Below are 24,717 nucleotides of genomic sequence, written 5' to 3' on the forward strand. Positions count from 1 at the left end.
TGCTCATTTTACTATAAGGTCCTCAGGTGGGCTTAAGGTAGTTCTTCCTTTTCACACCAGCTGTATTCTCATCTCTTTGCTTTCCAGGCTTTAAGTAACTTTTCCTACACATTTCAAACACACTCTTCCCCCACAGCCCTTCTTTTCTTTAACCCCTAGATGAAACCTCTTGCTAGGGGATACTAAAGGGTTAAGTAAATGATAGAAGACAGGGACTTGGTGACCCATGTCTTTTAGCAGGGAGGGGAACATGGGAAGGAGCTGAGCTGCAGTTCTGAACACAAGTCAGAAGCCATGTTCTACTGTCAAAGGCACAGTTAGGGAAATCAGGACAAAGCAATAGAACAGTGGGAGTAGGAAAAAAAAATCTCCCTTGCTCAGGAGGGTTTGTGCACTTTAAGTGACAGTTTGAAATGTTACACTGAAAATGCTCGACTGAGTCTTGCATTATCTTTTTACTGTGGTTGCAATAGAAAAGGCTGGTAAGCAGAACATCCCAATGATCCTAACATTATGGTTACTGGATCACAAATTTAAGGCTTGTACTTCTAATTAAAAACAATTAGATATAGCACATGGTAAATATATGTGTGTTATCACTCAGTCTCTTCTAGGACTACTTAGAGCAATTCTACAGCAGGCAGAACGCACGTGTTGTAGTGCCTTGTACATCTCTCCCTTTGTAACAGTAAAACAGTATGACTTGTATCCTCATAAGGGACCTCATATGCTCCACTCACAGTACAAACAATAGAAAAGAAAACCAGCAATGCATTGGCATTGCAAAGCCACTCACCATCATGTGCCATGCTCTGATGCACAGACTTCCCCAAAGCATCAGGAGACTCTTCTTAAGGCATCAACACTCACATGGCAGGGATGCATTCAGTTACTTTGCAATTTTAACACTGGCAATGACTCCCAGGGTGCTCAAGAGCTGAGCTGCTTCTCTCAGGAAAACCAGCCCATGGTGAATAATGGATGTTTGTGGCTCATTTTTGGTGCCCTACAGTTATTTTTGTCCTTTAAAAGCGTGGTGGCAATTCAGTAATCTATTGACTTGCCTTTATTATTATTCTTTTTTTTTCCATAAACGCCCTGCCTGCTGGATGCATAATTTAACTCCACGCATAAACTGCGAGCTGTTTGCTTTAGCAACAGCTGTAATTTAAGTGGTAACCTCAGCAAAAGCAGTTCTATGCTGTCTCCATGTAAAGTGCAATTCAGCTTGGCTGTGCAATCTTCCTCTCTGCTATTTGAATTGGGGAGCTTTGCTCTTTAAAGAACTGCTTTTCTGCAGGGTTGGGTTTGTTCCCTTTTCCTTTCCCCACCACATGTAAACGAATGCTCTTGAGGAAGCCATTACAGCCACAGAAATGTCATCACAAGGCAGAGTTCCTTCATGCTGAGGGTCGGAGTGTGATAACAACAGCGAAGAGATGCACCAGAAGGACCTTGAAGGGCTGAGGGCTCCCAAGTACTCGAAGGGAGCATATAAACAGGAGGGGGAATGGCTATTTAAAAAGTTGGATAATAATAGGACAAGGGGGGAATGGGTTTAAACTGAGACAGAGGAGGTTTAGGTTGGATCTTAGGGTTGGTGAAGGGGTCGGTGGGGGGTCTTTGAGGGTATGACCGTTGGGGGCGTGGCCACATTGAAATCGAGGCTGCAGCAGTTTAAATCCTGTGGTGAGGGGCTGCATGGTGGGTTGGGGGAGGGGGAAAGAGCAGCCCCATGCAGCCCCATGCAGCCCCATGCAGCCCCATGCAGCCCCATGCAGCCCCATGCAGCCCCATGCAGCCCCATGCAGCCCCATGCAGCCCCATGCAGCCCTGTAAGTTTAAGGATGGTTGTGTCTGTGTTGTCTGGGAGGAAATGTGAATAACTAAGTATAATTAATGTGTTTTTGTGTTTTTTTTTTCTTAATTAATTATTTTTCAGGTGCAATTCATAGGCTATCACTGCAGTGCTGGAGTTGTGAGAGCCCAGTTGTAAGGCATGGAAATGGTGGCAGGCCTGAAGTTTGTGCATCTGTGGTGCAGCTGGATTCCTTAATGGAGTTATGAAGCTTTGGTAAGGAGGTGTAAATCGAGCAGTCCAATTGAAATGAAGGAAGAAGTGAAGCAGATTGGCTGTGCTGGGGGCTCTGTGGGTTGCAGTGCTTTGGGGGCAGCTCTGCACTAAAACCAAGGGCTGTGGAGCCAGGATCTCTGCTGGTTCTAGGAGCATCTCCTGTTTGAGCAGTGGAAAAGCTGAATCCAGTTAGACAGGGATATAGGAACCTGCTATGTTATGGCTGAGGTGCTGTATAGGGCTGCTCTGAGGCATCCTTTCCTTTGAGGCACACTGAGGGGGCTCTGTTTGAGAGATAAGTCATGCTCACATTTCTTACTTTATTCCTTCCAAGGAAGGGGAATAATCTTTCCTTTCTAACAGAAGCTTTGCCTGAAACCTGAATTAAAATTTCTAACCCTGAGTCCTGTTGGCAGCTTTTCAGCAGCAGAGCTGTGCAGGCCTGTTGTAAAAAGGGGAGAGGGAAGAAAACCCCTCAGAACAACCTTCAAAATCCACCGTCAATACAAAGGTTGTGCAACTCAAAGGCTGTGCAGCGGGCATTGGGAGTTACTCAAATGTCTAAGCTGACTATTGAAAAGCTTGTTGTGCCCAAGTCTGCAGGAAGATGCTACCTTTTCCCAGCATCCTGGGAATAGCAAAGATTGTAAGAGCTCATTTCTCTATCTGATATTTCCTGACCTTTGCAGCCTGCTCAATATGAACAGAAAAGATCAAGCTAAAGATGTGGAAGAGCTCTCAGATGAGCAGGTTATTTAGTCTAAAAATCCTGTCACAACGGAGCTTTATCTCATGCTTTAATATAGCTCTAAGCTTGACTTTGTCACTCTGATTTTTACCCATCCTTTCTGTTTTGTTAGTTCTAATTGACCTAGAGCCAACGACGGTGCTTGAAAGGGAAACGTGTGTTTGATTATTGCCAGGTTTTGCCACTTCAGCCTATGGAGAAGTGGATTTAAAGCAGAAAATCTGTAGTAGGGGTGGATGGGGAAAGGCTTTTATCATCGTGGAGGGCTGTTAAAGGGTGGGGAGGCAATCTGAAACAAGAACACCCAAATATCTGTAAAAGGAAGGAGGGCTCAGATATAACTGTTATGTGCATCATTTTAACCTGCAGTTTCCTTTCTGCTTCTTAATTTGGTTGAAAGCAGGAATGAAATTCAAAGACATCATAAAGAAAAATCAATGTCTTTCTTTGGGTACGTGGCAATATTACGACTTCAATAAGGGCTTTCTGTATAGTAATGTAGAAGTGTAGCTGGTATTTCAATATTTGTGTAATATTCCAAAACTGTTTGCAGATGGTTCTTCAAAACACAATGTTAAAATGTAAATGTTTTGTCAAGGCAAAGTTGGCTATTCCTTTAGTGCTTGGCTCTGCCCAGGCCCCTTTTCACACAGCTGAAATGCTTTGGTGTGAAATGCCTTTTTTCAGCCGTTTCCAGTTAACACTTGTCACCACAGCATTGCCCATGGAGTGGATGGATAAAGAGATGTGGCTAATGCCCAACTCCAGCAGTGTTTATCAGTGTCAAAACTTTCATTGTTGTAACTTCACTGCTATCAGTTTATACAAAGCTCATTCAGTGCTGCTACTTTTACCATCTACTTCCATCCAGTTGTATAACTTCTGTCATCAAAATGATGATGCTTAAAGACATAGAGCAATACATGTACTTCCCTGCTTTTTATGGGCCTCTTCCAGCAGTGGATGCCTCACATTTGGTCTCCATCATTGCTTCCATTCTTCCAAGAGCCTGAACTGTGCCTTGTGTAACACAGGGCTGCAACCCCCTGTTGGAGAGGAGGAAAGCTGTTACACAGGAGGTCTCCTGTTGACCTGTTAATTGAAATATTGTCTTCAATTGCTTTTAAGTGACACACTCTGTTGAGCTGAGATTTTTTTTTCCCCTGCTTCCTCTTAGCCAATATATCACTTTGCTCTTTCCTTCTGCGATGAGCTTTGACTTCTCCTGGCATTACAAACCAGTTTGCTCCTTCCAGGCTTGGCCAGGAAAAGCAGTGAGTGCAGTGGGGATTCCAGCTGTGCAGCCAAGGCTTTGTGAGGGATTTGTCATTGTTAGAGACAGTTTTATATTTCCTTAATGCAGTTAGCTGTTCGGATGCTGGTGGGGCCATTTGTCTTATTTAGTAAGGCTTTAGTTCTGGGCACGTAACATAGATTCACTGCTAGGGCGATGCTTATGGGTGTTTCATGCTTTTCACCATAGGTTTTGTAGCTGACTAGTTAGGATTTAATGCTATCAATGTCAATAATCGTAAAACTAAGGGGACTGATAACTTTTGGCTCCTTCAAGCAACATGATGGCTAGCAACTGCATCTCCTATCCTTGTAGGCATTAGAATAATGATAGTACATGAATATTTTACTTCATTGTTATCGGAATTGAATAACAGTAAACAGCAAGAGATGTAATACTTGAGGCGAGGAAAAAAGGAATGTGTTATGTTAGCTGTTGGCACAGAACAAAGGATCTAATTCTGACTCTTACAGTGCTGAAATTGCATTGGTATCTCCGTTCTATACTGCTCAGATCTTCCTAAATTACAGAAATCACACTGTACTTGAAATAGCCTGGTAAGGTATTGCGATGACATGGGCCCAAAAATTGCTGAAAAAATTTAATAATATCGTGTTTAAGAGTCAGGTTTGTCACCTGAAGGAGGGTCTCCATTATTTAAACGTTCAACTGCTTCCAAGATACTTTGCTTAAACCAAACTATTTTTATAACTATGTGCAGCTTATAACTAGAGGTAAAACAAGGGGACGTTAAAACCTGCCTTTTACTTTTTTGAAGCCCAATGTTAATTACAAATCCTTGAGGTTGCTAGGAAACCCTAGCTTAAGTGAATATACAAGTAATCAGGGTAGCTGCTGATATTAGAGATGCTGAGGAGATTGTCTTAGCCTTCCTTTCCTGAATGTGATGGGAGATTGATTTATATGTAGCCATGTCACTTTGGGATTTAGGAAAGTCATTCCTCTTCCAAGTGTACTGGAAATGCAGTAAGGGGTGGAGAGAACATTGTCTTTTATCACATCTATTTTGTAAAATGGGCAGTGCTGACAATACCCCTATTAAAACATGTCCTTGTTTCTTCCCCCTGCCAACCTCTTTGACTGAAAGCTTTAGGACTTTTAAAGACTTGTATTTCTAATGAAGGACAATATGGTTTATTGTTGTTTTTTGTTTTTCTCTTTTAAGGGAAGTATGGCTTGTCTAAATCAACAAGCCTAGAATGGAATTGTATAAACTAACAGTAGAAGAATATGCATCTGTGTGCTGTGTCTATACCAAAATCAGGTGCTGCCTGTCTCTGGTGCTTTGATGCACAGTAAAAGGCTACAAAGGCAGCAGAGCTGGGGTTCTGTTCAGCAGTGAACAAAAATTGGGAGCAGTGGGAAGGAAAACAGCCTGAGCATCATTAACAGCCTGAAAAATGGGCTGGAAGAAAGGACGTGTTCTATCTGTTAACCCCACATTCTGGATTCTGTTGGAAATGCTCTTTTGTACACTGTGTGCTTTTATAAATAAGCGGGTATCGTTCGTTTGCTTCAAACTCTGGTGGAAGTAACGTTGCAAAGTGGTTTATGTAGCTGTACCCTGTATTCATGCAGCCTATGTTTACTGCTGGGGCAAGGCAGCTGGGAAGGTAGGATGCTGAAGGTGACAGCTACAGAAGGAGGTTGCATTGAGTGGTCAAGATAGCAGTCTGAGGTGTGCCAAATGGAAGCTCCTTCTACCTCCTCTGTTTATTGTCTGTTAAAGACAGAAAGGAGGATGGCTCAGCAGTTTAATTCCATTGACTTTATTTGTTTTTGTCACAGGACAGAAATATCAATGAGATGGAAGCAGGTTGTAAGTCTCAATAGCTGGGTATTGATTTGAATTTCTTTGGTAAAACTGGAACCAGAGCATTGACCAAATAAGCATACCTAGTGCAGCAAATAGTTTATTGATGATCTGCCTGCAGTGAAGTCATGGAGTTGACCTTACTGCCTTTTCTTACAGGATTTTTCTGACTGCAGTGTTGAAAGGGCAGGAATAATACATTAATTTCATGTTAGAGCTGGGGGAATTACCTCTTTGGGTTTGTTTGTCATGTCAGCTTTGTTAATTACCCAAAGAGCTTTCTTGATGGTTATTATTATAGGCAATTTTATGCTTTCAAGCTCTGGAGACCAAACCTCTGTTAACAAAAAATATATGGGTCTGTTTGTACTACTCTCTGACCTGGGATTCTATTAATGTGTATATGTGTCCAGGGAATAAGTCGCCCTCATAGGAAGGGAACAAAATAAAGAATATTCCCAGCATGTGTCTGGAGTGAATGCTCCATTTAAAAGATGCTGCCTAGAAGTCTAATCTGCTGTTCCCTTGTCTAAACAGTAAACTCTTAGCCTGAAATAGATGTACCAAAGGCTCTGGGCAACAGTTCACCACTTAAAGAATAAATGACTAATGCAAACCTGTTTATATCATCCCTCTGAACCCAAAGCCTTCAGCAGTGCCCAGCACTTGGGAACCACAAAGTGGAGCATAGGGCTTCTGTTGTGTTCAGTATCCCTGAATGCTGCCTGGTTAGGGGCTCTGTGTGAGATATGTCTGCCTAGGTCTGCTTTCTGCTGCTTTATGTCACATCATTGCTCCAGTTCTAGATGATCAGTGCCTCTTATAGCCAAAGATCCATGGGGAGGAGGAGAGAAGACAGGAAAAATTCACTTGACCACATTAAGTCATTGGGTTTCTCATGTTTCTGTTTTTTCCACTCTGAAGTTAATAGTCTTGTAGCTGCTTGTAGCAGGATTTCAATGGCTGATCAATATTTATGGGGGCACCGCTGCCTTCTAATGGCACAAGGCATGTGTTCACGAGTGTGTGAGGGGGGAGCATACAGGGGAAAGGCTTAATGCCTTTACTTACCTCAGTGATTAGATCGAGGAGGAGAGGCAAGCTCCCATGATTTACCCAACCTCTCTGCCTAGCCAGGTAGATTTAGAGCCATTTGAATGGAAGAAGAAACATGGTTTGAGCTAAGGGAGGCTGGGGAATACAGGTGACTTCAGTAGCAAGCTGACCAATAGGTTTATGCTGGTGTAGACTGTAAAGAACAAAAACAGCAATAATGAAAGCCACCATTATAAATCTGCTCCTTATTGCTTACAGCTTCAGGCTGACTTAAAATCAACTTTTATTAGCTCCATATTAGGGGATTGTTTCCTCTGGATTTGATTACTAGGATGGATATATTTGAAATGTGCATTTCCATATAGATAGAACTGCTCTCATAACCCTGCTGCATTCCTGAGGAGGCAAAGGAGTTCACCAAGGCTGATTGCTTTTAAAGGAATAGTTGCAACACAGGCCAGGGAGGACATGGAGGTGAAGTATTAGGAGGGAAAATGTTATCTAGAATGAGTCCACCAAACATTGTTCTGTAATTGCATGGAGTTTTATTTCTATTAGACTAATGATTATAGTCACTGTCTGAGATCTGAGTGCTGTTACACTGAGTCTCACCTTTTGATGAGTAAAGAGATATGGAAAAAAGATCATCGTTGTCCAGTCCAGAAAATAAACTTAAGCAGAGATGATATTTTCCTACAGCCTTGTGAAGGGATTAAAGATGTTTAATGTGCTTTGAGCAAGACAAGAAAGCTTATCCTTACCCCTTGGTGAGCTGGGCTGCCACATGAGGGATTGTTCCTACCATCATAGAGTACTGTGAGAAAGATGCTGCCTTTGGAACACTGCAGCCTAAAACATTTAAGGGTAGTCTACCTATGGTAGACAGTGATGCATCTCCTGGGTCTGCTGTGTGGTGTACTGCATACAGAACTATGGTTTTGGGTTAGGTGAACCTTCAGACAGTGTAGGGGGAGAGCATGAGGGTTTTCTTTTCCTTTCCTGCTTTGAAGCCTTGCAATTTCACATCCTTCTATCTTGCAGCACTCAAGAAGAAAAATATCTGGGTGCTTTCCCCCCCCACCTTATTTCATGGAATGTTTTCTGACTCTGGTAAAAGGAATTCTTACAGAAATCAGCTGGGTTTAGGGACCTGTCTGCCCAGTGAAGACTCTGCTCTAATCCTACTGCAAGTTGTAGCTCCCAGCTGATGTGAGTGGAGTTTCCAGTGTTTTCTTTCCATCACTAGCAGAATGGGAGACCTCTGGGTGAACTGCTTTACTACAGAGTCTTTTGTCTACTTAAAAAAATAAAACATGTCAGTTCTTTCATGAAATTTTGACATCTGCAGACAAATAATGTCCCACAGCTTGTGCTGAATTCCCTCTCTTCATATGTAACCCTTGCTACAAACACCTTCTACCCTGATATTTTTAGTGACAAGTGGAAAATTGCTCTATTAGCAGAACAAGGAGAAGTTAATTCCTTCCAGCACCAGTTGCTGTTTTTTAAGGCCATGAAAACTTGGAATTGAATATGTAATAACAGGTAGAAAAGGACTGAGTACAATCATGTAAAAGCTGAATTACTCCAAATTGATTTTTGCCTTCCCTCTTACACTAATTTTGTACCTATTTGATATTGCAGAACTGTGCTGGCTTGGAATGGGAATTAATGTCAAAGATGCCCCTGAAGTCCAAAGCTGGAATTCAGATGAAAGACTTCTACAGAACGTTTTGGTGAGTAGTGATGCTTCCGCCTCCTCTGGAGGAGAAATGCTTATCTGTCTAAGTTAATGCTAGCCTACTTAGCTCTTTCAAATGGCCTCAGCAGCTTGTTTTGTGCCCTGTTGTGCAGGGGTTACAACACACTGGACTTACTGACCTTATAGTCCCTTTCAATTCTGTGTGTTCAGAGATAGAGAAATCCAGGAGCTGCAGGCCCTAAGTGTGTTCCCTAGGTTGCAGCAGTGGCACAGCAGGAGGCTGTCCTGTGTGGGTGCTGTTTGTTCTTGGATATTACAAGTGAGTGTGTCACTGTTTGGTAGGCAGATGTGTGAGCAGTTGTGATTTGAGACTTGCATTTCAGGTAAGTCTCTGAATGTGTCAGATTCAGCTCATAAACATGAAGGCAGGCTTGCAGGAAACTCACTTCTATCTCTTGTTGGGAGATGCCGGGTCCTCAGGTTTGGACTGAATTTTTCATGTATATTTAGTTCATTCTCTGTGCTGAACCTTAGGACAGAGCCATGTGATGCACCTGTAGCAGTGTAGAAGGAAAGGAAATGTATCTAAAACATGGTTTGCACAAAGATGCTTTCTTTGAAACAACGAGCTTTGTGTTGCTGGTCCTTTGGTGCCTCATAACATCAAATATTCATTCCTTGTCTGTATTTTGATTGAGATAATGTGATACGAGAAGACAAGGTGTTGCTTTAAGACAGCAAAATCACAGAGCTGTCTGAGGAGACTGCAGCTACGTGGAGCTCTCTCTGCAGAAGCAGTTAGGAGGCACATCTGGTATAAAGAACAGGCATTGGAAAAGCAGAGGGTACCCCAAGAAGATATAGATTTCTTGTGAAAGATGTGGTGCTTGGTTAGAAGATGTGAAATCTCAGTCCTTTTGTATATAGAGAGAAAAATAAATTTTATCTGCAAAACAACAGACTGCATAATAAACAGATACAGATACCTAAACTATTAACCCTGAACTGTTGGCTACTCAGGGTGTATAATAAAAGGTTCTACCTGTATTACCTGGAATTATTCCTGATATAACAAACTGCAGGTAATAAACAGGAACAATATAATATTCACCTCTTTCTAGAGACAGAACTATCATTTTTCCCCCCTGCTACTCTTGCCTTGCACTGTGCTACTGCAAAATGGACAGGTTTTGATGCTGTCACTTAGCCTAGGTCAGTAAAGTCTGTGTGGTTTCCTTTATGACAGCTGTTATGTGCCTGATAAGAGGAATTTTGGCAGTTATGAGGCATTCTCTGGTTTGAATAGCATTCTCATTACCAAAACCATTGGTATAGCTAAAACGTATCCATATGCCAGCAAACCAAACTGGCTGTATTATCAACCTCCTTTCAACAACTTCTAGGTTATCCATGCTGGGATTTTGCTGGTACTGTGTATTTTCAGCTTGGAAGAACTGATGGAGCAGGAGGACTTGTTGGCTGTCTCAGTGCTGAGAGTAAACCAAGGCCTGTGGTGTCTGGGTGTCAGGCTGGTGCTTTCATTCGACCAGCACTGAAAGGCTCCTGTGCTTTATTTTCCTAATGCACGTTCTTTGTGGCATCAGGGGTGTTGAGTTCATCTCCTGTGTTTGCCATAGTTGCTGGAGTTAATCCTACCTTTACATTCACCGGGGAAACCATAAAGGAGCTGTTAAACAGAGCTAGGCACAGGGGAAGGAACGTCCAGTGACCAGTCATAGTCAATAGTTACATAAGCTATTTCCCTTGGTGTTTTCTTGACAGCTCAACTTGAAGAACGGAAATGTAAAAAGACATTTGTCCTGACAGTTTTACAGTCTATGAACTTGTAAGAACATCCCTGTCAGAACTGTGTATTTGGCCTTGATCACAAGTAATTACACTGGACAACAAAGAAATGTTTATTAGGGCACATTAAATGAATGACCTGGTCAGGAAACAGCTAACTGCCTCTGTCCTGGGAGAGAACAGTCATTCTGGCAGATTAAAGCTCATGCAGGTTCTGCCTTGGGAGGGATGGATGGGGAGGCTTTTTTGTCACCCAGTGCTGTTGATGCTAAACCACCACAGCAATCTTTCCAGGCTGTGTCTTTGAGATTGTTTAGGCTGTGCATCTCTGTAAATGGAAAGTTGTATTTAAGGCACTTGACTAAGTGATAGGGTTTAATTCTAGAATTTGACATGCTTATATCATTGCAAAGAGGCTAAGAACCTTAAGCTTTCCATCCTGAAGTCCTGCATATGCAAGGTAAGGATAATGTTCCTAAATCTGACTTTTGCATTAATATTTCTTGTTAAATCACAGCTTTGATTCTGAGCTGCCTTGCTGCTACTGTTTTTGCACAGTGGCACAACAGGGCCCTGGGCAAAGGGCCTGGAAGTACTATGCGATAAATAGCTTCACAAAGCAGTGTGAAGAAATCCTAAGGGAAGGGAAGATATTCTGCATTCTTTAAAAGCATCAGAACAAACATCAGGTTTCATTTTGCTGAAACAGAATTTAAATATGTCTGTTTCAGCTCACTGATCAATACGAAATCAACATGGGGATGGAAATGAATCAGTGACACAGGATAGCAGTGGCCATCACCCATGCTGTTCTCATTCCCAAGTGCTAAAAGGAAAAGTGAACAGACAACAAATCAAACTGAGGGACGGATGTTCCCTGTTGGAGTCATAATCATCAACTGAATTATTTCTGTGTCTCAAAGGAACTTGAAGTTGATCCTCACTGAAAGTTATAATCATGAAAAGCTACAACAAGGCTTGTCTTAGTGCTGAGTGGTATAATCAGCCCTTTATGGATTTTTGGCAAAGCTCATCTTCTATCTCTGTTATATAAAGCTCATTATCAGAGGCTGTTCTGGAGATTCTTGGTGGTGGTCAAGATGATCTGATTTTTAACTGTTGAGATGCTGTAAGTGTGTAGTGGAAATGCTGAGTAGTGGCTTGAAGCAGGGATGGAGAACCTGGTGGGAAAGCAGGGCCAACCCAAGGGAGCTCAGCTGCATGCAATGCAATGCATTGACCTGGAGGGCTGGAGCCAGGATCCACCCCTTCCCAGCCCTCATTTAAGTGTTGGCAGTGGAGGCAAGAGGATTTTGCTGGAGCTCCCTGTATACCTGAGGCCTTCTGATGGCAAGCAGCTTTTTTCCTTTATTTTCGTGCACACGTTTAAGCAAATCCACACTGCTACAGCCTGGGACCTTGCTGTTCTGCTGTCATTACTGTGCTTTCCGTTGCATTACAAAGTGTTTGCTTATTTCCAGTGCATGTGGAAGTAGCTCTGCCTCAGCTGCCAGTGATTGTCAGTTTCAAGTATGTTTAATGTTACCCATTGCTTCGCGGTTCTGAACTCAAAGCTTGGAAACCAAAATACAGTAAGAAGTGAATCTGAGGGGACCATGACTAAGCTCGGGGTTTCTGCCAGTCTGACCTCTGCAACTTGATATTAGTGCTGGAGGAACAGCACAGAGCCAAAAACATGCTTTGTATTGGATGCAACTTAATGAAGTTCCTATGTGTTCAGTGGTTAACAAATCTACTCTGAACAATTTGATAGTACTTAGTTATTAGACATAACTTACTTTCTGTGCTCTCGCTCTGGAAGCTTGTCTGATTTCATCCATAAGAAGTAATGCAGTGATGGGCTTATCTGGAATCTTTGGACCTTTAAAGCCCTTCCTGCTTCTGGTTACAAAACAAAAAGGTATTCTCATGAGCTTGTGCTTAGTGAACTGTGCTGCATCTGTGTCTCATTTTCAGGCTTTTCTCTGACACAAGTGTCCTTTTTGGAATGTTTTCTGCTACAGTAGAAACTGCTTTTTCTCTTGTTGCTGTGTGACCTTTCATTGGAGGATGCCCTGATGGCGAGGGCTGTGGTCTGGTCCTGTGTCAGGGGAATTTACAAGCAGCGTTTGCCTCAGTGTAGAAAAAGGACCTGTGTGTTTAGAAGCTGATTTTCATTTACTTATGGACTTGAATGAAACTACTGGAGCTCCCATACCTCTGTGTCATTTGGAGCCAGAACTTCAGAAGTGTAACTGGAATATTTCCTCTGGCTCCTATGGGGCTCTGGCTGCTCAAGTTGACTCAGGGAGCACTCATTTGTGCCTGGCAGAAAAGCCATTTCCACTGAGGGGATGTTTATTCCAGAAATTGGACAGGTAGTTTAGAGAATGAAATAGATGTTGCTTATTATTTATTACAGTGACATCCCCAAAGGCCACAACTTGGAGGCAAGCAAGGCATCACAAATGCAGTCAGTCTATGGTCCAGCTGATGTCTCTGAGCTCCCCTCCTGCGTTAACCTTCTCAAACTGTTTGATCTGGATGATAAATAATAAGCCCAAGAGAAAAGTGCTGTGCAGCTCCTTGGTAACTGGTGCTGGTATAAACTTATCAATGAAAACATCAAATGAGGTGGTAATTAAAAGTAGCTATTTTATAATGGCATTACAGCTGTTGCAATTGGAATTATGATTTCCTAGGGAGGAAACAACAGTGAGTATGGTACAGACCAGGGTCCTCCTCAGGCTCAGAAATATGCTTCTCCCAAGGCTGTGTCTTTGTCCTTTCATGCAGGATCTCTAATAGAAAGATAAAACTGCTGTTTCTTTAGCTGCTCTCTGTTGCAATTAGCCCTCGAGAAGAAGGAACAACAGAGATGTAGTATTTCCAAACTATTACACACGACTCTGTGGAGGATTGGGAGTTTTAACACAAGAAAACCCACTGGCTGAATTTTATTTTTATACGTATATATTTTAAGAGCAATTTAAACACCCATAAAACTGATAAAACCTAACTTCATTAGCATTTAATAAAGCTGCTTGAGCAGTTTGAAGTTGGACGTGCTGAGCTGTCTTCCAGAACTGCACTAGTTCTATGCACATGCTTTCCAGGGGTTCAGTAGAGTTACAGCTGATTTACACCAGGGTTACCAAGGACATTTGAGCTCACGCTTGCTGCATTGCTCAGGAATGTTTTCTTTCCATCCCGTTTTCTCTGTAAGAAACACTAATTGAAATTCATGCTCATATGTCTTATGAACTATGAGTCAGAGGAATAAAAGCACTTAATCACTTAATGAAATTATTGCCTCTCCAAGCATGAAAGAGGTGGTGGTGGAAGGGAGGCATGAAATGTTTTGCGTGAATCTCTTCAAAAACAAGTCAGCCTCTACTTCTGTGCTATGTACAATTTGGTATGTTCCCTTCTCGTGCTGGCTCACAAAGAGAATAATTACCAATGCAGCTGCTGTTCTTCCTGAGCTGCTCTGAGGCTGGCAGAGCCAGCAGGCTGCCCCTCTGAACAGCAGCTGGATGGCGGCTCTGGGGAAGGTGGACTCTTAAGAGGGAATGGCTTTTCTGAGCTGGAAGGGTAGCTCAGGAGGAAGACTTGAATTAAATCATGACATGCCGTGGGGATGATAGTTTGTTAGAGCGGCAAGCGCTCAGCTCTTAATAGAAGGAAGAGCTGCATCTGTTTTCATTGCTGGAGTGCAGGCAAACCGTGTTGGGTTCACCTAGTCCTGCCTTCTGACAAACAGTTTAGAGATGCATCTATTCCCTTTATCAGCTTCCCTTTGTCTTGCTGCTCACCTGGTAAACCCAGGGGTTTTCTAAGCTATGCAGTGACACCTTTTGTGATTATGCAAACAACAATCTATGAGTTCTGGCCAAATTCCAGTCTGGCCAAGTCCCCTGTGTTCCTGAAGATGCCTCTGCTGTGAAACATGCTTTGCTACCAGCTCCAGCCTTCTTTGCTGTGCTCTGAATGCTCTCTAGCAGGATCTGTGTTCTGTTTAGATGGATGTGTGAACACTGAGCGAATTGATTCTTGTCAATTATAAAGACTGCAAGGAGTCTGGAGACTCCTTGAGATGAAAAGCACTGGGAAAAAAAAAAGATGTGCAACATTAATTATTTATCTCTTGCTGTCATTATTGTATAGGGTTTAAATTACTACTTCAAAATCATTTCTCATTACAGGGTACTGTCATCTTTGTAGATACAAAGAACTTATATACAGCAGATATTAAAGAACACAAGCTACTCTGGATTTATAAGGGAAGAGGATCTCCTCCCTTCCCTTCTGTTCGTCCTGCTGGCCTACTGGATTAGTTTGGACTAAATTAAATAGGCTCAAAGAGCCAAAAGAAAGAAGCAAATCAATATAGAATAAGAAATTAAAAATCCCTTCATTGAATTTATTTTAATCTGCAAAGTTGTAAAGTGCTTAAATTGCAGATCCCACACTCGGAAGAAATCCAAGGGGATTCTCAGTATGAATTTTGAATGCAGCACTCAGGTTTGTGGTTTTAGTGCATATGAAATGAAGTTTCTCTTGTTCCCAGCGGCCAACTAACTAGATTTGTACTTGAGGGTGGGTGTACATCATATGTTTTTGCGCAGTATCAATGCTTTGGTGACAATGAAGCCCTTTAGGTTCTGTGAAATCTCTCTCCCTCAAAATAAACAGCTGCTTTTGCTGGACCTGTTTCCCCCCTTAGATGGTGCATTCTTTCTTCCTGTGTAATACATCACTGAAGCAACTCATTCTGGTGATGAATTACTCGTACACGTTATCAGATAGGCCTGTTCTGATACTCCTGCATCATCCAGAGTATTACACTAATATATCAACAGACTGAACTGTTGCTCCGATTATGTGCCTTGGTCTCATATATCACAGCACTCATACATGTGTATGGATTCTGCTGGGACAGCACTGTGCGAAACTGGTGCATGGAGGGATGCCCCATTCGAGTGTAGGCTCAAAAGCCAGTGTGTGTAAGTGGGCTGGGGCTTCTGAAAGGGATCAGCCAACAACTTGTGTTTGTAAGGAGATGGAGATGTTTAAGTAATGTGACCCAAATATTAATTAATGCCTTTCAAAGGCAATGTATCTATAAAGTTTGTATCTCTTATGAAATGTGCTTATACTAAGCAGCTACTTCTGAAGCCTCAGATTTCCCCTCCTCTTTTCTGCTACGATCATGGCAGTGTTAACTGTCCATTATCCTCTAAGTGATAAGAACGCTGTGTACAACACATGGGGGCAGGCAGAGCTTGGAAGCAGAGCATAGATTTCTCAGGTTTATTATATTCAGGGACAGTTTGGGCAGGGAGAGTTGTTTTGCTTCCCGTGTTACAATGGAAGACTGTACTGGTGCCAGATTTCCCTGCTAATATTCCAGTGCAGGCTTCTGCCTCAGGCTGATCTATATTTGGATAGTTTGAACTTGTCTTTAAACTTGCATTTCTGAAGGCCTCTACTTTATCTCTAATCCTGCTTGATGCTGTAGTTACTTAGCTTAGGTTTTGTTAAGATTATGTTCAATTCCTCTTCCAAAGCCAATCTAAAATAGCCACACCTCACAAGCTTGCAAAATCAGCCTTTAAATTGGTAAGAACAGGGTTTATTCTCCTTAGGATCCTGGGACCCAAGCCAGAACTTGAAGTCAGCAAAGGTTGTTCTAGAGGACACTGGGTCAAGTGTCTGGTATGGAATAAAAACTGTGCTGAGCTGGCTTTGCAAATCCTGCCATACAGCTGTATTTTGTCCTAGGTAGTCTTTCCCTGCCCTGCCATATGTGCTTCATGATTGAGATCAAGATATCCTTGCAACCTTGACCTCAGGTACTTCTCGCTAAAGAAGATGCAGCTAAGAAGGCTGAGTTATTTGCATCTTAGATAAGATGTTCATGGATTTGGGAATAAGTTTAGAGATAGTCATTTTATATTCAGGTCGGTCTTTTGTAGTTGTTGCAAATGGATTGCAAAATCAAAATACAAAAAGCAAGCAATTTGTAGGGGAAAATATGTCTGGAGTAGGAAACTAGAAAGTAAATAACAAGGATTGTGCCACAGCCTCAGGACAGCAATGTAATACAAAGCATACTGTAAATACAGGACTGATTGGAGCTCAGGTTTGGCCACTTTGTGTTTACATGGGAATGTTCAGTTCAAAACTGTTACATCCTCTGTGTGTTTGGGGACAGAGATTAGAAAAGTGTCTGTGGAGGTGTCTGTCCTTATCAGCTGGCCCAAGCAGAGAAGGAATTTCACAGCACTGTAAATAAACTGCTTGTTTGAGTTATGTTTGCATTTAGTTGTGGTAACTTTCTAGAGATCTTTAGTCCAAAGAGATAAGAGGTGAGCTACTGGAAAGGTCAAATGAAGACGTTTGATAAACCTCAGTTTATACTGAGGTATACTTCTGATCTTTATCTGTCTTTTGGCACAACTTCAGGCAATGCTTTATGATACTGAGCTGGCAGTTGCATGTGGAAATGTAAATGTATAAATATCAAAGATGTAGCAGGTATTGGTGACCACACTGACCATTGAATTGGAAGAGAACTCTAAGCTGTCATCCCAGTTCAGGCACTGACAGCCCCACTTGTGTTGCCTCACTCAGGACTGCTGCCATCTCTTTGCACTGCCTGCCATTCCAAATGAACAGAATCTTAATGAATCAGTGCCTCGTGTTTCCTATGTCCAGGTTATTAGTTGTATGATTTAGGACTTATCACTTAAAAGAACCACCACACAACAGAATGTGAAGTGATCTTAGGGTGTATCCATGCCCCATCCCATGAGGACAGGAGTGTGCTCCTGGTGTGAACAGAAGTGCTGATAATGACAGTGTGAAGCCTCCTATCCTTGGAAAGGTAGCCCTGATTATTATTACATTTGCTGATGGCATGTTTAATGTGCCTGTTCTCACCAACAAACTATCATCAATCTTGAAAGATGTTAAAGCCAAATATGCCAGGCAGAATGACTTCAGTAATTATCCAGCCACTTTTACTCCTTCTAGATCTACTCAAAATGCTTAGAAAATAACTGCCTCACTTCAAGGATGTCACCTTTGTCTAAATGTTTTCTCAATACCCAGCACTCGCTGTGCACTTTTCATCTGACACAGCTATAATTTATTTGCCTGGCTATCTGATGTCTTCAGACATTTATATTGTGATCCTGTGCTGACTGACCAAGGGCATCGTTATGTAATTAAAACACTGAAAGTACGAATATGTATATTGCTAATCTACGCGGTATAATTTTGCATTAGTATTACAGCTTCTAACTTTGTTACCCCCTGACCAGTTTAAACATCCAAGGCAACCACACGTTAAGAAACACAGCAGACTTTTCCACTTCTCCTTTGTATGAATGCAGCAGAGATCAAATGTGATTTTGAATGAAACCTATGAGAACATTTTCCTCTTTTCTTCTCACCTTCTTTCATAGCAGTAAATTTCCACAGGATGTGGATGGAAGTGAATGGCTCCCATTCATTAAACAGGGGAAAAATGTTTGTACTCTTCCTGCTCTGAAGGTGCTGAGATGAAATCTCTTGTGCTGGGTGTATGATGCCCAGCAGCCCCAGCTCTCAATATAATGCACATCACACATGATGTCCTTATGGTTTAGAAAGAGCATGCCCACTCTGAGGCACAAACCAGATGGACATGAGCATCTGACATATATGCAAGCTATTTAAGTCCTGCATTCAATCTGCCTGGATTCAGCTGGCATGACAATTTGCTCTGTACTTCATTCTGAACGCTCTTTCTCCTCCCACAATTCCTGCCGTCTGAAAGAGGACCGACGTGTATCAGTTATGCTCATTAGCTTTGCAAAATGTGACTGTGATTCATAATCATCTGCTGCTTTGAGACAAACAAAAACCAAAAAACATGTTTCATCTTCCTTCGTTGGCAGTGGTTGTCTGGGGACTCAGACTGGAGCCTGGAAAATCAAAGCCTCGTGGAGATGTTAAAGCTGAAGGAAGAAACAAGATGGAACTGTTTTTCCAGCTTATGGACTCTGTTTAGTGTTGAGCTAAGCTAGGAAACCTATTTTATTTAATGTCACTAGGAATTCCTTGTGTGCTGGCTGCTTAGAAGTGCATCTGGATTAATTTTGGATACAGGAAATGTTTGCTGTTCTACTGTATGGCATTTGCACTGGAATCGTCTTCAGCATCCCGGTTGTTCCTTCATCCCTCTCAAGGGCTGTGCCCGTGTTGGGGAGTGGTGGATGTGGGCACGTTTCTGTATCCTCAGAGTTAGGAAACAGCAGCATTAGTGTGCTGGATATCTGCTGCAAGTCAGCCAGCTGGGGGAGCGCAGAGCTGCTCATACAGCTTTTCAGACTAGCTTGATGTTTTTCTTTGGTTTTTCCTATCAGTATTTTCCTACTATATATATATTTTTTTTAATTTTTTTTTTTTTCAGAGTTAGAGGACTATTTCCCTTCATTATTTTGAAATAAATTAGGACATGCTGTCGGGAGGGGTGGCTCAAACCCTTGGCAGCGTATTTCAGTAATGTGAATTTTGCCTCATGCAGCATATAGCAGCTCAAAGACCTCTTTTTGCTTGCTGGCTGCACACCCGAAAGCTAAACTCTACTCATTAACAATTAATGATGCTTAGGCTTCACGCTCCTAATAATGTCATTATTGATTACATTTTTTAACTGGCAGGACCCAGTTGCCAGGGATAGCATTGCAAGTCTGCAACCATCCAGCATCTCGGCACCAGAGGGGTTACTGGAGCAGGAAATGTTAGCTGAACAGTAGCATGACAAAGGGATCTTCGTTACCTTTCACTGGGAAATACATGAGTCATTAACGAGCTGTGGAGAACTGTAGCTGGCATTTTTAATGCAGCTTAAATAGGGCGTTGGGGAAGGTATGGTGCTATGTTGTTTTGCCACCCTTAGTGCTACCCAGGAGAACTATTCCCATTTACTGCTCCTCTAATTCCTGGGTCATCCCTCTCCACAGCATGTTCCCCCTGTGTGGAAGTGTTCCCTGTAGGGCCAATGTTAAGGGTCCCTAATGCTTGAGGAGTGGCCAACATAAAAAATGGAAAAGCCTGATGGCCAGTATGCTGCAATCAGTGACCAAAATCCAAAGCTGACTGTCCAAGCTCAGAATGAAGACGGTTTTCTAAAACCAGCCTTCACTTTTGTTTAATCAGAGCAGTATTTTTCATATTGTTAGAGGTAATGGTTTGTGAAGGAGGTTTTTGTGGTAGAGGAGAATACGAGTCCAGAAGAGGATTGTTCCGGGTGCCTGAGAGGACAAAGGCAAACTGAGAATCTATCTGGGCCATGCATTTTTATGGAACTTAAACATTTGAGCAGCTGGGTGACAAAAATGCCTGGGGACTTCTCTTGCACAGTCTCACTGCATAGTCTGCTCAGTGCCAGCTACCTAAATATCGCTAGTTATTTTACTGAAGTTATCCCTAGAGGGGCTATAATGAGGGAGATTGGGGAGTATATTTTGGAACCAATTAGCCTTAAAAGTCTATACTTTCTTTTCTGAGTGCAGTCTTCAGGGAGCTAAGTACAACATTGTCTAATGGGCTGGGTGTCTTCTATTGCCTGCACTCCATCTTCAGGGATGGCAGCTAAACATGAATCCTTGGCATCTCAAATTAGGTTTTAAAAGCCTGAGACTCAAGGAGTAAGAGGATGAAAATAAAGGGCTTTCTCAGCCTGTGCTTCAGTGTGCTGCACTTCTGCAGAAGGGAAGAATAAGAACCTTAAGGGAAAAGGAGGCACCCCTATAAAATAAGGAACGTCATTGAAATTAAATCTATTAAAATGGGTGGTACAGCCCAGACCCTTAATAACTCACCTCCCATGTTCATTTGCTCTCCTCACCTCAACTTTTATCTTTAATAACTGCATCCCATGAAGAGGGATTTGGGCGCTCAAGTGCTTTTCTGAGCTGGGAGCCAGGATGGCTGCTGAAGCACTGAAGTCTGGATTGGTCTTCAGCACCTATCTGTGTAATGAGCATGAGGTCATCTTTGTGTGAAGCAGTGAAACAGAGGTGCTGTGCTCAGCGCCAGCTCTGGAGATTAGGCAGGCTTAGAGCCACCAGAGCCTGGCAGGGCTGCAGACATGGCAGAACAGCTCGTGGTGGTTCTTCAGTGAGGCTCTAAACTCACCTCTATCGTCAGAGTTAAAAAACAAACACAAGCAAAAAGCCCAACTTATGTTACAACTGCAGCTGAAAACGTCTTTTTCAAATGAATATTAATGCCTTCTTTTCCTTCTCTTAGTAGAGAAGATGCTCCGTACCAGAGTATTTCGTCTAAGGAAGAGGCTGTTGCCTACTTCATGTACAAACCTTCTCTTTGCTTGAAGGAAACCTCACCTTGAATGTCCTCTATCAGGAAAAGATCTTTATTTTTCTTGATGTTGCTCTTAGCAAGCTGCCACCAGCGCGGTGCATGTAAGATGCATACAGAAATGCTCAGAGCTGACTGGCTAAGTTGCTGTAATAGCTCAAATACCCGTCTCTGCATAGAGTTTAAAGAGGCCTGTGTGGGAAAATGGTACTTCCAACATGTGGGACAGAATACAGAATGGAAACTTGAATTCTTCCACCAGAGTTGATACAAAAGGTTCTATGAGCCATCAGAGTCTACTTTACTTCTGAAACATCACAAAAGGAGTTTAATATAATATATATACAAATGAATGAATTATTTATTTTAATTACTGAAATGAATCAAGCTTGCTGAAAATCTAAGCTAGGTTGTAGCTTGCTTTCAGGGTACATTTAATACCATTCTGATAGCACAAAGTGACCACATGAGACCCACCTGAACATCTCATCAGTAGAGCTGTACTTAAAAGCATGGAATGTAGCCATAGTGAGAAACCTCCTGCTAGCTGGTGGGTCTGCACTTCTGTTTTCTTCAGCACCCCATAGGAAGTGGCTAAACTATCTTCTTGCTTTACCTATCCCTCTATATACTGAGAGGGATTGTATGGAAGGGATGTTGGTCTTGCATTGTCCCTTTGCTGCATTTTAACTTGCTCATTAACCTCTTGCTGCTACGCTGGTGCTTTTCTCTCCATGTGCATACCTGGCTGCTGAATCCTCTCCCATTCTTCCCCTTGGAGGCACTGCACGTATCCCAGGGGATGCAGGGAGCTGACAAGCTGCAGGCAGATAGGGGCTGAGATCCCAGCCTTCCCCTGAGTTTCAATCAATGCTCTGAGATTCAGCTGATGTTTGGATGACATAAGCGTTTGTGTCAAAGGTTGAGGAGCACAGAGCAAACCAAATCTAATCCTGAGCTGTGGCTGTTCTTTTTTTCATCTTCCACCTGCTGAAATCTGATTTGGCACCTTGGCAGCAGAGTGTGTGTTTCACTTTTTTAATAGCAGGAGGAGAAGCCTCTCTTCCTTGACGAATTCAAGCTGGAGTTTGTCTATCAGTTAACTAAGGAGGGGGGTTTATTTGCTGCTGCTTTTCAGTGTAGAACGCTATTCTGTAAACTAAGCAGGGAAGCTAATTAAGAAACAATGGGAGAAAAGAAGAAATTCTTATAATTATTCAGCACTGAGCTGAGTGCTGATTTGATATCATACAGCCCTTGTTATTGTGGGCTAGTACAGCATAGGAAGCAAACAAAGGCTTTCTTGAGTGTCTGAATGTTGTAGATTAAACCAGAAGGGCTGTGTGCACACCAGGCGCAGCCATGCAAAGCAGAGTTATCCCTTCCTGTGGGACTTAGCTGATTTAAGAGCATCGTGTTGGCAGAGCATAATTCCTTATCGCCAACTTGTGAGGACCTGGCGTTCCCGACTATCCCTGTAATCCAATCATTGCTATGAAAAACACAAGTCTCTCCAGAAGCTTCAGAGTCCTAATGAAACAGTTCAGTCAAATGGCAGATAAATTTAGCCTGAGTTGAACATGACTTCCAAAATCCCTTCAAGGTTTCAGTTCTGTGCAGGATTTGGGGGCTGCAACATGGCTTTTAAATACCACCTGTTATTTGGGCTGCTGGCAAACCTAAAAGACTTCTGAATGCTTTTGGAGGCTTCTCTGCTGGGGTAATGTGGGCACCACCTGTGAGCAGGGCTCTCCTTCATTCATATAGAAGGGATATTTCTTCCTCTTACATGATTGCCCATTTCCTAGCATGGGGAGAGAGCAACCTCAGCTCCCACACTTCCCCTCACACAGAACCAGGTACCTGGTAGGAATAAGTAATGTTTTTGATTAAAAATAATAAAGAAGCTGCTTGGTGACATCCAAGCCAAAACAAGGCCATCTGTTCCTGAAGCGCATGTGGGTTTGTGTTCAGCATACTCATTAATCAAAGCCAAACATTTTGGAAAACTTTCCCATCCTTCCCCTTAGAGTGACCTTCCAAATAACTTCGCAGCAGTTTTTCACCTTTCCATTAAGAAACATGGAAAACATTGCAAACTTATTATTGTTATTATTATTTTAGGAAACACCTCATTTAATTCAAGTTCCCATACTTAGCTTTTGATATGTTAGAATTTACAGGTTTCTCCCAGTCACAGAGTAGCCTGGTCTATGAGCTTTCTGGAGCACTGCACCATAGCTAGGGGGGCATTGCTGGTGCCAGGATTCTTAGTACAAACACAAGCTAATTCGGACTTCTATCACTTAGTATTTTATCTGTTTGTCTAAAATAGTTCTACTCGCAGGGAAAAGTGCGAAGCCATGAATTAGCTGTGCTTTGAAACTAAATGATGAGATGGGAGGCTGAGGAGATGCACCAATTTAACTTTTCCTTGGTCCTCACGGAGCCCTATTTTACTTGCTGGCCTGTCATGCTCTCAGCTTTCCCATCTGTTAAATGATGGCTATAATTAGCCTGTCTTTCACAACTTTTCATGTTTTGGCACTTTTGATACTTATCTTGCTGTATTTTGATTCCTGGGGAATATATGTGAGAACAAAACAAATAAGCCATTATCATTTCTCTACCTTTCTTCCTTCTGGCTCTTCCCTTTTCCTCTTGCTCTCCTGCATTGCCCTGCTGAACCTGAGGGCTTTAGTTCCTATTGCTGTTAAGTTGCTGTGAAATGACCTTGAATGATGAATATTTAATTTGAAAGCCTTACTAAGGACTGCTGCTTGCCATGGTTACCTCATGATTGGTTGCATATGCAAATAGTCTCTGGGAAATAACATTACGGAGGATGTATTATCTCAGCTGTAAGATCTGTTGTATTTAAGCACAGAAGCAGTGAGCAGTGGTGAGCTATGCAGTTCTATGCTCGCAGCAAGAGGAGCCCAGCTGTCTGAACAAGCTGCATGAGCCTCTGCTGCTGGGTAAGGGTGAGAAGCAGGGTGTCTGTGGGACTCGTGTGTGATGTGTTTTATGTGGATCATCAACAGAAATGTATCTTACGAATAGAAGCAAATTCCTCTTTAGCAACCTGAAACAAATGGATTAGGGGAGGGAGGGCCTGCAGAGCAGACAAAGTTTTTATTGCCCTGATATCAGCCTGGGGGAGCAGCAGCCCTAGGGCACCATATGGCCGGATGCAATCAGCTTTCTGGGGAGGCTGATCTATGTAGAGATGTGGGGCAGTAGAAGAAATAATTTGTGTGCAATAAGAGTATCACTTTTCCCCTACATCATACGAACATCTTAATTTGCAGGATTAATTTCACAACCCCCAACTCAGCATCCCCAAATAGAGGGGGTGGCATTCAGCACCTTGAATGCTTATATAGCATTCTATATGCATTCTATAGCATTCTATGCATTATATAGCATTCTCTTATAGAGAAGACTATAGAAGTGTCTCTTTGTCTTGCACTTGCGTCCTTCAGACCTCACTTGTCTGTTGCTCAGGAGGTTCTGGATGGTAAATCAGTGACATGGGCACTCTGTAGAGACTCCTTTCTGCCCAGCCTCTAAGAATGAGCTACAGTGATTCATATCCCCAGTGCTTTTCCTCCTGGACCTTTACACAACTGTAATCCGGTGACATGTCAGTCTGGCTGGAGCCAGAGCCCTGTAAGAGAGCTGACCCTGTCGTCTGCATTGAAAATATACGACTGATTACAGTCATACGGCTGCCTTGGAGGGCTCTAGCTGTAAAATACTGCCTAAGGGACTGAAAATGGAACAGAGATGATGAACGTGTAATTGCAGAATTGCAATACTTTCCAGT

The 24,717-nt window shown here is 42.5% G+C and overlaps 1 long non-coding RNA gene across 1 annotated transcript in view; it reads left to right on the forward strand.

Moving 5' to 3' along the window:
• The first annotated feature begins 1,948 nt into the window (after positions 1–1,948).
• LOC107323731 overlaps positions 1,949–24,717 on the forward strand; it is a 104,417-nt gene continuing 81,648 nt past the window's right edge. The window contains exons 1-2 of the long non-coding RNA XR_001559328.2: positions 1,949–2,074; positions 8,651–8,742. This is a non-coding gene — a long non-coding RNA (uncharacterized LOC107323731). The remainder of the gene's footprint in view (positions 2,075–8,650; positions 8,743–24,717) is intronic.

The sequence above is a fragment of the Coturnix japonica genome, chromosome 22 (assembly GCF_001577835.2).
Source record: "Coturnix japonica isolate 7356 chromosome 22, Coturnix japonica 2.1, whole genome shotgun sequence".
In the NCBI taxonomy this organism is placed as follows: Eukaryota; Metazoa; Chordata; class Aves; order Galliformes; family Phasianidae; genus Coturnix; species Coturnix japonica.